This window comes from Ziziphus jujuba, chromosome 4 (assembly GCF_031755915.1).
Source record: "Ziziphus jujuba cultivar Dongzao chromosome 4, ASM3175591v1".
NCBI classification, from domain to species: Eukaryota; Viridiplantae; Streptophyta; class Magnoliopsida; order Rosales; family Rhamnaceae; genus Ziziphus; species Ziziphus jujuba.
Genome location: NC_083382.1, coordinates 130421 through 141762, shown reverse-complemented (window position 1 = coordinate 141762; position 11342 = coordinate 130421). Strand labels below are relative to the sequence as shown.

General features: G+C 34.1%; 3 pseudogenes; all 3 read left to right on the top strand.

The window, feature by feature from the left end:
- The first annotated feature begins 5420 nt into the window (after window positions 1-5420).
- LOC125420290 (small ribosomal subunit protein uS2c-like) lies at window positions 5421-6120 on the top strand (annotated as a pseudogene).
- Window positions 6121-7352: 1232 nt separating this feature from the next.
- On the top strand, window positions 7353-8586 carry LOC125420287 (ribulose bisphosphate carboxylase large chain-like; annotated as a pseudogene).
- Window positions 8587-9384: 798 nt separating this feature from the next.
- On the top strand, window positions 9385-11142 carry LOC132803417 (acetyl-coenzyme A carboxylase carboxyl transferase subunit beta, chloroplastic-like; annotated as a pseudogene).
- The last annotated feature ends 200 nt before the right edge of the window (window positions 11143-11342 follow it).

Below are 11342 nucleotides of genomic sequence, written 5' to 3'. Positions count from 1 at the left end.
ACATCAAGGTAAACATCCCACTATTCATGGGTAAAAGTGATCCGGAAGCATATTTGGAATGGGAAGAGAGAATGGAGATGATTTTTGATTGTCATCATTATTCGGAGGCCAAGAAGGTGAAATTGGCAGCAATGGAGTTTGGCCATTATGCACTCCAATGGTGGACAAATGAGCAAAATACCCGAAAAAGAGTTGGTGAAGACTTGATCACTACATGATGACAAATGAAAGGAACCATGAGGAAGTGATTCGTACCATCACACTATCATAGGTTGCTGCATCAAGGGCTTCAATTTTTATCTCAAGGAAGTAGGTCCGTGGAGGATTATTACAAGGAGATGGAGATACTTATGATGAGGTTAAACATGAATGAGGATAGAGAAGCAACCATGGCAAGGTTTCTTGGTGGTTTGAATCGTGAGATAGCCAACCAATTGGAACTTCAACAATCGGCCAAAAAGAGAAGCTAAAGCTGAAGCTGTCCAAGCACACAAATATGAAGGTAAATCTGATCATAAACCTACAAGAACTCATGAAATTGTGTGTTTTAAGTGCCAAAGAGGAGGACACATTGCCAATTAGTGCCCGAATAAAAGAATCATGGTGCTGAAAGGTCATGGTGAACTAGAATCTGAAAGCGAGGAAAGTGGGGGAGAGGCCGATTTGGATGATGAAGAATGTGGAAAGGATGAACATGAGCAAACCGAACAATCCAACCTTTAAGGGCTGACTTGAGCTTAGTTGCAACATGAGTCCTTGTTGTATACAAAGATGAGGAACAAATCCAAAGAGAGAACATCTTCCACACCCGATGTGAAATTCAAGGTAAGATTTGTAGTATGATTATTGATAGTGGAAGTTGTACAAATGTAATTAGTAACATTGTAGTTGATAAATTAGGCTTAACAACTATTAAACATCCAGAACCTTATAGATTACAATGGCTTAATGATAGTGGTGAAATAAAAGTGAATAAACAAGCCAAGGTAAAATTTAGTATAGATAAATATGTGGATGTTGTATTGTGTGATGTTGTACCCATGCATGCTAGTCATATTTTATTGGGGAGGCCATGGGGATTTGATAAGAATGCCGTACACTATGGGAGAGAGAATTCCATTGTATTTAAATTTAATGGAAAAAAGGTCAAGTTGGAGCCATTAATTCCAAAGGAGGTTTTTAGAGACCAACTTCAAATGCAACAAAGGAGGGAAGCCGAGAAGCTCAAAGAGAAGGCTAGTACGACACCAATGGTTATACCACCTACCTATGAGGTCAAGACCAAACTTGCTGTCCAAGGTAAGTATTCTAAACTCAGTTGTGAGGGGAAAGACAAAGACAAAATTGAAAGAGAGAAATTAAGAGAAAAAACCGAAAGTGATGATAAAAAGAGTGTGTCCATAAGAGAGAAAGGAAAAGAAAGAAAAGAAAGAAAAAGTAAAATTTTGTTTTTAAGATTTGGGGATGTTAATAAGGCTATCCTGGGTAAGAAACCATTGCTGGTTATGAATTATAAAGATGTTAATTTAAAAATGCTTTTCTTGTATAGAACTTTATCTGTATTATTAAAAGCTTTACTTAGTGGAAATTTGAAAATTTGGGAGATATTATTAGCTAATATTAAACAATGTGATGAACTTGCATTTCTAGTATTTGTTGTGATAGTGTTTGACCCAGCAGATTTTGTTTGGCTGCACTCAAGAAAGAAGAGGTTCCCCGAAAAGAAAAATTCCAAGTTTATGCCATATGTGGACGGATCTTTTCAAGTTTTGGAGCCGAATAAAAAGAATGCCTACAAGCTTGATCTACCGGGTGAGTATAACATGAGTGCTACATTTAATGTTGCTGATTTAAATCCTTTTTCTGCAGGTGATGATCTTGATTCGAGGATAAATCCTTTTCAAGAGGAGGGGAATGATGTGATTCCGCCTGAGCCCGCTCAACCGATAACCCCCTAGGTGTTGACCTAACAAGGATGAAGACCAGGCCAATCACAATAGCTCAAATTAAGAGATTTAAGGACAACCTAGGAGCATTTATACAGGGGATAATCAATTCTCAACAGAGCTTGTCCATACTTGAAGATACAAAGCCTATTCTAAGCATCCAAGTGGTGGAAGACGATACGGACCCGGGTAGTAGTTTTGGTGCAAATATGGACAACGGGCAGCATGAAATGGTTCCAACTCTTTATGGATTCAATTCATAAGTCTTATAAGTCATGAAATCAAGTCAAGGCAGCTCCAAAGGCAAAAAAATAGGTGGTGTGCACATGGGTCCAAGATTTGCCGAGTTTTGCTGTATTTTGTGCTGGTTTTACTGTATTGTGCTGAGTTGGCTTTTTCTCTTTCTTACAAGCAAGGGAAACGTGTGGGACTTCATATTTAGATTATTTGGCATCCTACAAAGCAAATTGAAGTTGATTTGGAGTTCAAATTTGTCAAAAATTAGTCAAAGTCAACTTAGTTAAAAAGCTAGTATTTTAGTTTCCTAATTTGTTTTTACTTTTTGTTTTAGGAAACTTCCATTCATTTTTAGTTTTTATTTATTCATTTTCTGGAAAAATAAGTTTAGGAAAGTTCTTATTTTATTATTTTCACTATAAATTAATTATTTCCTAACCCAAAATAAAGGAATTAATTAATTAGAATTTAGATTTAGGAAAGTAGGGAATTCGGCCACTTTAGGAAAGGTTGTTGTATGGCCGGTTTTCCTTATGTCTTCTAGGGTTTATTATGTGAATTTTCCAGCCTATTTAAAGGCTTGTTTTATCAATAATAATCAGTACATTATTCATACAAAAAATTAATTGTGAGAGTTAATTCTCTTTGTTCTCTTTGAACACCTAAAACACCATTAGTGGATGAGTGTTTTAGTTTGACTTCTCAATAGGACATCCATCACCGATTGTGGCGTCTTCCTTATATACCAAGGTTTCTAATCACAGGATGGTTAGGGGTGAAGGTGACCATTAGAACTTGAACATAATTAGATCTAGGCTAATATAATATGGGTTTAGGAGTAGGTCATCCTAGTGATACGAACCTAGGATGACATGCTCCTAAACCCGTATTATATTAGCCAGATCTTAATTAAGTTCAAGTTCTAATGGAATTGACCTCAACCCCTAACCAACCTGTGGTTAGAAACCTTGGTATAATGTAGACGCCACAATAGGGGATGGAAAACCTATTGATAAGTCAAGCTAAAACAACAAATGTCTAATGGTGTTTTAGGTGTTCTCAAAGAACAAAGAGATAATTAATCTCACAAGTATTTTCTTAATGAAATCAAAAGTTGTATTCTTATTGAAAAATAAGCATTTAAATAGGCTACAAAACCACAAAATAAAACCCTAAAAACAAAGGGAAAACCGGCCATACAAAGTAGTTTCCTATGGTGGCCGAAATTCTCACTCATTTCCTAATCTAATCTGGATTAATTAATTCCTCTATTTTGAATTAGGAATTAATTAATTTACAATGAAAATAATAAAATAATAACTTTCCTAAACTTATTGTTCAAGAAAATAAATAAATAAAAACTAAAAAGTAATGGTAATTTCCTAAAACAAAAAGTAGAATCAAATTAGGAAACTATAATACTAGCTTTTTGACTAAGTTGACTTTGACCAATCTTTGATCAAATTGAGCTCCAAATCAGCTTCAATATGCTTTTTAGGATGCCAAATAAGCTGAATATGAAGTCCCACACGTTTCCCATGCTTGGAAGAGGAAGAAAAAGCCAACTCAGCAAAATACAACAAAGCCAACACAAAATACAGTAAAAAACAGGCCAAATTTGAAGCTGCCCGTACAACCCCTTTTTGAATGCCTTGGAAGCTGCCTTGACTTGATTGCATATCCTCTTAGACATATGTATTGAATCCATAAAGAGTCGGAACCATTTCATGCTGCCCGTTGTCGATATTTGCACCAAAACTGCTACTCGGGTCCATATCGGCTTCCACCACTTAGATGCTTAGAATAGGCTTTGTATCTTCAAGTATGGACAAGCTCTGTTGAGATTGATTACCCCCTGTATAAATACTCCCAGGTTGTCCTTAAATCTCTTAATTTGAGCTCTTGTGATTGGCCTAGTCTTCATCCGTGTCGGGTCAGCACCCCAGCGGGTTATCGGTTGAGCGGGCTCGGGTGGAATCACATCACCTAGGTTCATATCAGTTTCTTCAAACAACAAGGAGTTGGGTAAACTATTCAATAAAATGATATTGAGCATGTTTCCCATCTCTTCTCGAGAAACAAGCAGGCTATTTCTTTGTGAAATTGTGCTCAATTTCATATGTGGCAATTCCGCCAAGATTTCTTCTTTAGTTGGGGTAAGAATCTACATGAATCAGAGTTTTTTAAGGAACATATAGAGAGAGAGCTTGATTTGGTTAGACAATGTGTGGTTGGTAAACAAAGATCGATTTTTTAGGACCAGTCTCTCAAATTGATAATTACCTTTTAAAAACTCATAATCAGATCTTGGTAACTAAATATTTAGAACTTGACAATTTAAAACATACTTTTCAAGTACTTAAATATTGTTTAATGGATGAAAACTGGAGAATTTATAATTTCGCTGCATGCAGTAACATCCATTTGAATCCATTTAACCTAAATTGGCATTTTCTCCATCATAATTATGATCATAATTATTGTGTTGAAACATCTACAATAATTAGCCTAGGGCAGTTTATTTGTGGAAATGTATGTATAGCTAAAAAAGGGCCATACCTAAAATCGGGCCAAGTTATAATTGTTCAAATTGACTCTATAGTAATAAGATCAGCAAAGCCTTATTTGGTCACTCCAGAAGCAACTATTCATGGCCATTATGGAGAAATATTTTCCAAAGGAGATACATTAGTTACATTTATATATGAAAAATCAAGATATATTGATATAACGCAGGGTCTTCCAAAAGTTGAACAAGTATTAGAAGTGCATTCGATTGATTCAATATCGATGAACCTAGAAAAGAGGGTTAAGAGCTGGAACGAACATATAACAAGAGTTCTTGGAATTCCTTAGGGATTCTTGATTGGTACTAAGCTACTATAGTGCAAAGTCATATATCTTTGGTTAATAAGATCTAAAAGGTTTATCGATCTCGGGGGTGCAGATCCATAATAGACATATAGAAATTATTGTATGTCAAATAATATCAAAAGTGTTGATTTCATGATTCCTAAAAGTGAATTCATCATTTTTTCTATTTGTGTTGTGGTCTTTTAATATGGTAATAGAAATAAAGATAATAATGAATAGAAAGAAATGAATGGTCTAGATCGTGTATCAATGGCCAATCTTCAGTAGAAGAGAATGTTCCATGGGAACAATTATTTATTTCTATTTTAGCTTCTCTTTTTTTTTTTTTCAATGAAAGAAAAAAAGAGAAGAAGTTGGGGAGAAATGACAAGAAGATATTGGAACATCAATTTGGAGGAGATGATGGAAGCAGGAGTTCATTTTGGTCATGGTACTAGGAAATGAAATCCTTGAATGGCACCTTATATCTCTGCAAGGCATAAAGGTATTAATATTATAAATCTTACCAGAACTGCTCGGTTTTTTGCAGAAGCTTGTGATTTAGTTTTTGATGCAGCAAGTAGGGGAAAAGAATTCTTAATTGTTAGTACCAAAAATAAAGCAGCGGATTTAGAAGCATGGGCTGCAATAAAGGCTCGGTGTCATTATGTTAATAAAAAATGGCTTGGTGGTATGTTAACGAATTGGTATACTACAGAAATGAAACATTACAAATTTATGGACTTGAGAATGAAACAAAAGACGAGGAGACTCAATCATCTGCACGACAATGTTAAAGAGACAATTATCTCACTTGCAAACATATCTCGACGGGATTAAATATATGACTCGATTGCTCGGTATTGTAATAATTATTTATCAGCGAGAAGAATCTACAGCTCTTCACAAATGCATGACTTTGGGCATTCCAATGATTTGTTTAATTGATACAAATTGTGACGCATATTTAGCAGATATTTCAATTCTGGCAAATGATGATGCTATAGCTTCAATTCGATTAATTCTCACCAAATTTGTATTTGCTATTTGTGAGGGCTGTTCTAGCTATATACGAAATTCTTGATTAATAATAAGATAAGTAAATTATTTTTGGAACTCCATAGAATAGATTTATTGAATCGGTTACTATTTTTGAGTTGCACAAAAGAGATAAAAATAATCGAGGATATTATGCAATTAACATGTATTCAAAATATCCAACACAAGTATGCAAATTGCAAATGAGATGGTTGAATCAAAATAATTCCTTTTAAAGTTCTATTTCTTTAAGAGGTTAATATGAATGTTTTATTATGTTCCATCAACACACTAAAAGAGTTATACGATCTATTTGGTGTGGAAGTAGGCTAACATTTCTATTAGCAAATAGGAAGTTTCCAAGTCCATGGCCAAGTACTTATTAAGAAAAGCATAAACTATTATGGTGTATTTAACAATGCTTTTTCAAAAAAACATCGGTATTTTTGACAGATTTAGCGATGCTTTTATTAAAGAAAAGCATCGGCTTTTCTTGACTAATAGCCGACATTTTCAAAGCATCAGCTTTTTATTGGTCATTTTAATGACACCATATCAGGCGACGCTATGCGAAGCATCGGCTCTTATTTTACACAGTGCATTAATTACGTCTCCTGCCATTGCAATTCTTATAGTGGCTGCTATCCAATGCCAACATTTGGTGGGTATGGAACATTTTTAGTGCCACTAGACCAATCATGGTGCGGGCTCTTACTATATTTTTAAGTACGTGCCAAAGAAAATAGCACAATTGTTCATTATCTGTCAAAACTACATGTGTACATATATTTATATATAGAAAATTTGTACTAGTCCCACACATTGTGCATGAGTTGGGCACTTCACATCCAGCTATAAATATTTGAAAGACTATACCATATCATAAAAGTAAAATGAAGTTGCCGTATCATAAACTATAATGGCACCATAAAATGATAATAGGTACACCAGAGGTGCATCCTTCCTGGTCCTCTTATACTAGGGAAAGGTCCTCTCAATGCTCTAATACCCACACTGGATATGGACCAAACTGTGTCACAACGTTGTGAACCCAGCTCATGTACCGCCTTAATGGGTGAACAGCCCAACCCTTGGAACATACTACAGCCTTAGGTGGCGAAGAGCCAACATCGGGATGCCAAACCTTCCCGTCGATGTAAGCTATTGGGGAAGATCAGCATGTTATCCCTAGAGTACCTTTTAGCCATTGAGCGACGACCTTTCCACTCAACACCATTGGATCACTAAGGCCACTGGTATTGCAAGAATTCTTAATTCATGAGTTATAGGGAGGGACTTATGTCACCACAAATAGAGACTAAAGAAGTGTTGGATTCAAAGTCGGTGTTAAAGATTATAAATTGACTTATTACACTCCTGACTATGAAACCAAAGATACTGTTATCTTGGCAGTGTTTCTAGTAACTCCTCAACCTCGAGTAACTGTTAAATCTTCTATTGGTAGATGGACAACTGTATGGACTTACAGGCTTACCAATCTTGATCGTTACAAAGGTCGATGCTACGACCTTGAGCCCGTCGCTGGAGAAGAAAATCAATATATTACTTATGTAGCTTATCCCTTAGACCTTTTTGAAGAAGGTTTTGTTACTAACATGTTTACTTCCATTGTGGGTAATATTTTTGGGTTTAAGCCCCTGAACAGTCTATGTTTGGAGGATTTGTGAATCCCTCCTTCTTATACTAAAACTTTCCAAGGACCACCTCATGGCATCTAGGTTGAAAGAGATAAATTGAACAAGTATGGCCGCCCTCTATTGGGATGTACTATTAAACCTAAATTGGGGTTATTTTCTAAGAATTACGATTGAGCAATTTATGAATGTCTTTATGGTGGACTTGATTTTACCAAATATGGTAAGAACGTAAATACCTAACCATTTATGCGTTGGAGAGACAGTTTCTTATTTTGTGCCAAAGCCATTTATAAAGCACAGGTTGAAACAGGTGAAATCAAATGGCATTACTTGAATGCTATTGCAGGTACATGCGAAGAAATGAAATAGGTAAAGCGTTACGTCTGTCTAGTGGAGATCATATTCACGCTGTTACTGTAGTAGGTAAACTTGAAGGGGAAAGAGACATTACTTTAGGCTTTGTTGATTTACTACACGATGATTTTATTGAAAAAGATTGAAGCCGCGGTATTTATTTCACGCAAGATTGGGTCTTTCCACCGGGTGTTATCCCTATGGCTTCAGAGGATATTCATGTTTGGCATATGCCCGCTTTGACTGAGATCTTTGGAGATGATTCCGTACTACAGTTCATAAGAGGAACCTTAGGAAACCTTTGGGGAAATGAGCTCGGTGTCGTAACTAATCAAGTAGCTCTAGAAGCATGTGTACAAGCTTGTAATGAGGGATGTGATCTTGCTCATGAGGGTAATGAAATTATCTGTGAGGCTAGTAAATGGAGTCATGAACCAGCTATTACTTGTGAAGTATGGAAGGAGATCAAATTTGAAATCGAAGCAATGGATACTTTGTAATCCAGTAATTACTTACTATCCATTCTCTTAATTGTAATTAAAATTAAACTCAGCCCAATTTTTTAGTACTAGGATTGAGCTGAATACAAAGATTTTATCAATTTTTGATAGATACAGACCTATCTAGATATACAAGATCTTAAATACAAAATTTAAGGCGAAACAACTTAAACGTTTCTATTGTTGTGTTGGATCCATAATTAATCCTATGGATCCTTAGGATTGGTGTATTTTTTTATTTTTTATATTATATATTTTAATTATCATTTTTGTAATTATATTTTTATTTTATATATTATTATATCTTGTTTATATATTATTATACCTTGCCGTTTTGGATCATGGATCAAGTCGTGTATCACAGTTTCTTTTACCAGTCTTGTATATTGTCCTTTTCATTCTGTGTTGGAATAGAAATTGATCAATAGGCCAGATTTTACAAAAAAAGGTTCTTCATATTCATACGAGAGAACAACTTTTTCTTTTTCGGATGTGAATTTGACACAACATGGAAGAAGCTGCTATTTGCTATTTATAATAAAAAAAATATATTTTTCAATTATTTTGAATGGAAAATAGATTTCATCCTATTTTATCATATATAGAGAAGAGATATTCTAGATTCTCGCAAGGGATAATCATTTTTTTTCAATATCTACTTGTTATTAGTTAATAATCCTAGCGATTGGATTTATATGCTTATTCTGATTCTAAATTCTAATGGGAATATTCAAATGATTTTTATCAAATGACTATTCATTTATTGTATTTTCATGTAAATAGGGGCAAGAAACCTCTATGGAAAAATGTCGGTTCGATTCGATGTTGTTTAGGAGGGCGATAGAATACAGGTGTAGGTTAAGTAAATCAATGGATAGTTTTGGTGGTCCTGTTGAAAATGAAAATACTAGTGTAAATAAAGATCTGATTATAAATCATATGAATAAAAAAATTCCTAATGGAATTGATAGTAACAACTATAGTTATAGTAATGTTGATCATTTAGTGGGCGTCAGGAGGTACATTCGAAATTTCATATCTGATTAAACTTTTTTCTTTAGGGATAGTAATAGGGACCATTACTCCATATATTTTGATATTGAAAATCAAATTTTTGAGATTGACACAGATCATTTTTTTCCAAAAAGTTCTTTTTATAGTTATTCGAATTCTATATCTAAGAGTGACAATTCTCACTATTATCGTTACATGTATGATACTAAATATAGTTGGAATAATCACATTACTAGTTGAATTGACAATTATGTTCGTTCTCAAATCAGTAGTGGTGTCAATTCCAATGATAGTTACATTTATATTTACATTCATGGTGAAAGCGATAAGAGTAGTAAAAGTGGGAGTTCCAGTATACGAACTAGTACAGATGATAGTGCAAAAGCTCTATGAAACAAAGAGTTCAAGAGAGCTCTAACTAAAATAAGAAAAAGAAAAAGGGATTTAGAGAAAACTCTAACTCAACTAAAAGAAAACAAATTAAAGAAAGCTCTAGATAAAATAAGAGAAAGAAAAAATGATTTAGCATTTTTTCAAAATCAAATACAAATAAGAGACAAAAAAAAGTGATTTAGAGATAACTAAAAAATACAAATATTTATGGGTGCAATGCGAAAATTGTTATGGATTAAATTATAAGAAATTTTTTAAATTTCAAATGAATATTTGTGAACATTGTGGACGTCATTTGAAAATGACTAGTTCAGATAGAATCAAAATTTTGGTTGATCTAGGTACCTGGGAGCCTCTGGATGAAGACACGGTCTCTAAGGATCCTATAAAATTTCATTCTTAGGAGGAACCTTATAAAGATCATATTGATTTTAATCAAAGAATGATAGGATTAACTAATGCTGTTCAAACAGGCATAGGTCAACTAAATGGTATTCCTGTAGCTTTTGGGGTTATGGATTTTCAATTTATGGGGGGTAGTATGGGATCGATAGTGGGTGAGAAAATCACATGTTTGATTGAACATGCTACCAGTAAAATTTTACCTCTTATTCTAGTGTGTGCTTCTGGAGGAGCACGTGTGCATGAAAGAAGTTTGAGCTTGGTGCAAATGGCTAAAATCTCTTCTACTTTATATTATTATCAATCAAATAATAAATTATTCTATGTATCAATCCTTTCATCTCCTACTACGTGTAGGGTGATAGGTAGTTTTGGTATGTTGGGAGATATCATTGTTGTTGAACCAAATGCTTATATTGCATTTGTGGGTAAAAGAGTAATTGAACAAACATTGAATAAGACAGTACCCGAGGGTGCACAAGCAGCTGAATATTTGTTCCATAAGTGCTTATTAGATCAAATCGTACCACGTAATCCTTTAAAAGGCGTTCTGAGTGAGTGATTTTAGCTACACGCTTTCTTTCCTTTGAAGCGAAAAATGAAATCAAAAATAAAATTAAGGAGAACCATATATCCTTATCCTTAATTTTATCCTTAATTTAATATTCAATAAATTATTAAATTTAATAAATTCAAAAATTTATTACTTGTTTTAAATTTATTACTTACTTTGTGGTAACCAGGTAGTTATTTAGTTTATAGGAAGCAAAGTCAAAATTCCAAGAATGGATTTTTCTTTAGTAACATAAGATTAAATTGGAAAAAGAATCATGCGGATAATTTTTTTTTTATCAATAGCCCTGATTACTAATCAGGTCAAGAAATCTCTATCAAACAAAATAAAAAGAGTGAATTCTATCTCTTTCGTCCATGAAATTGGGTGAAGG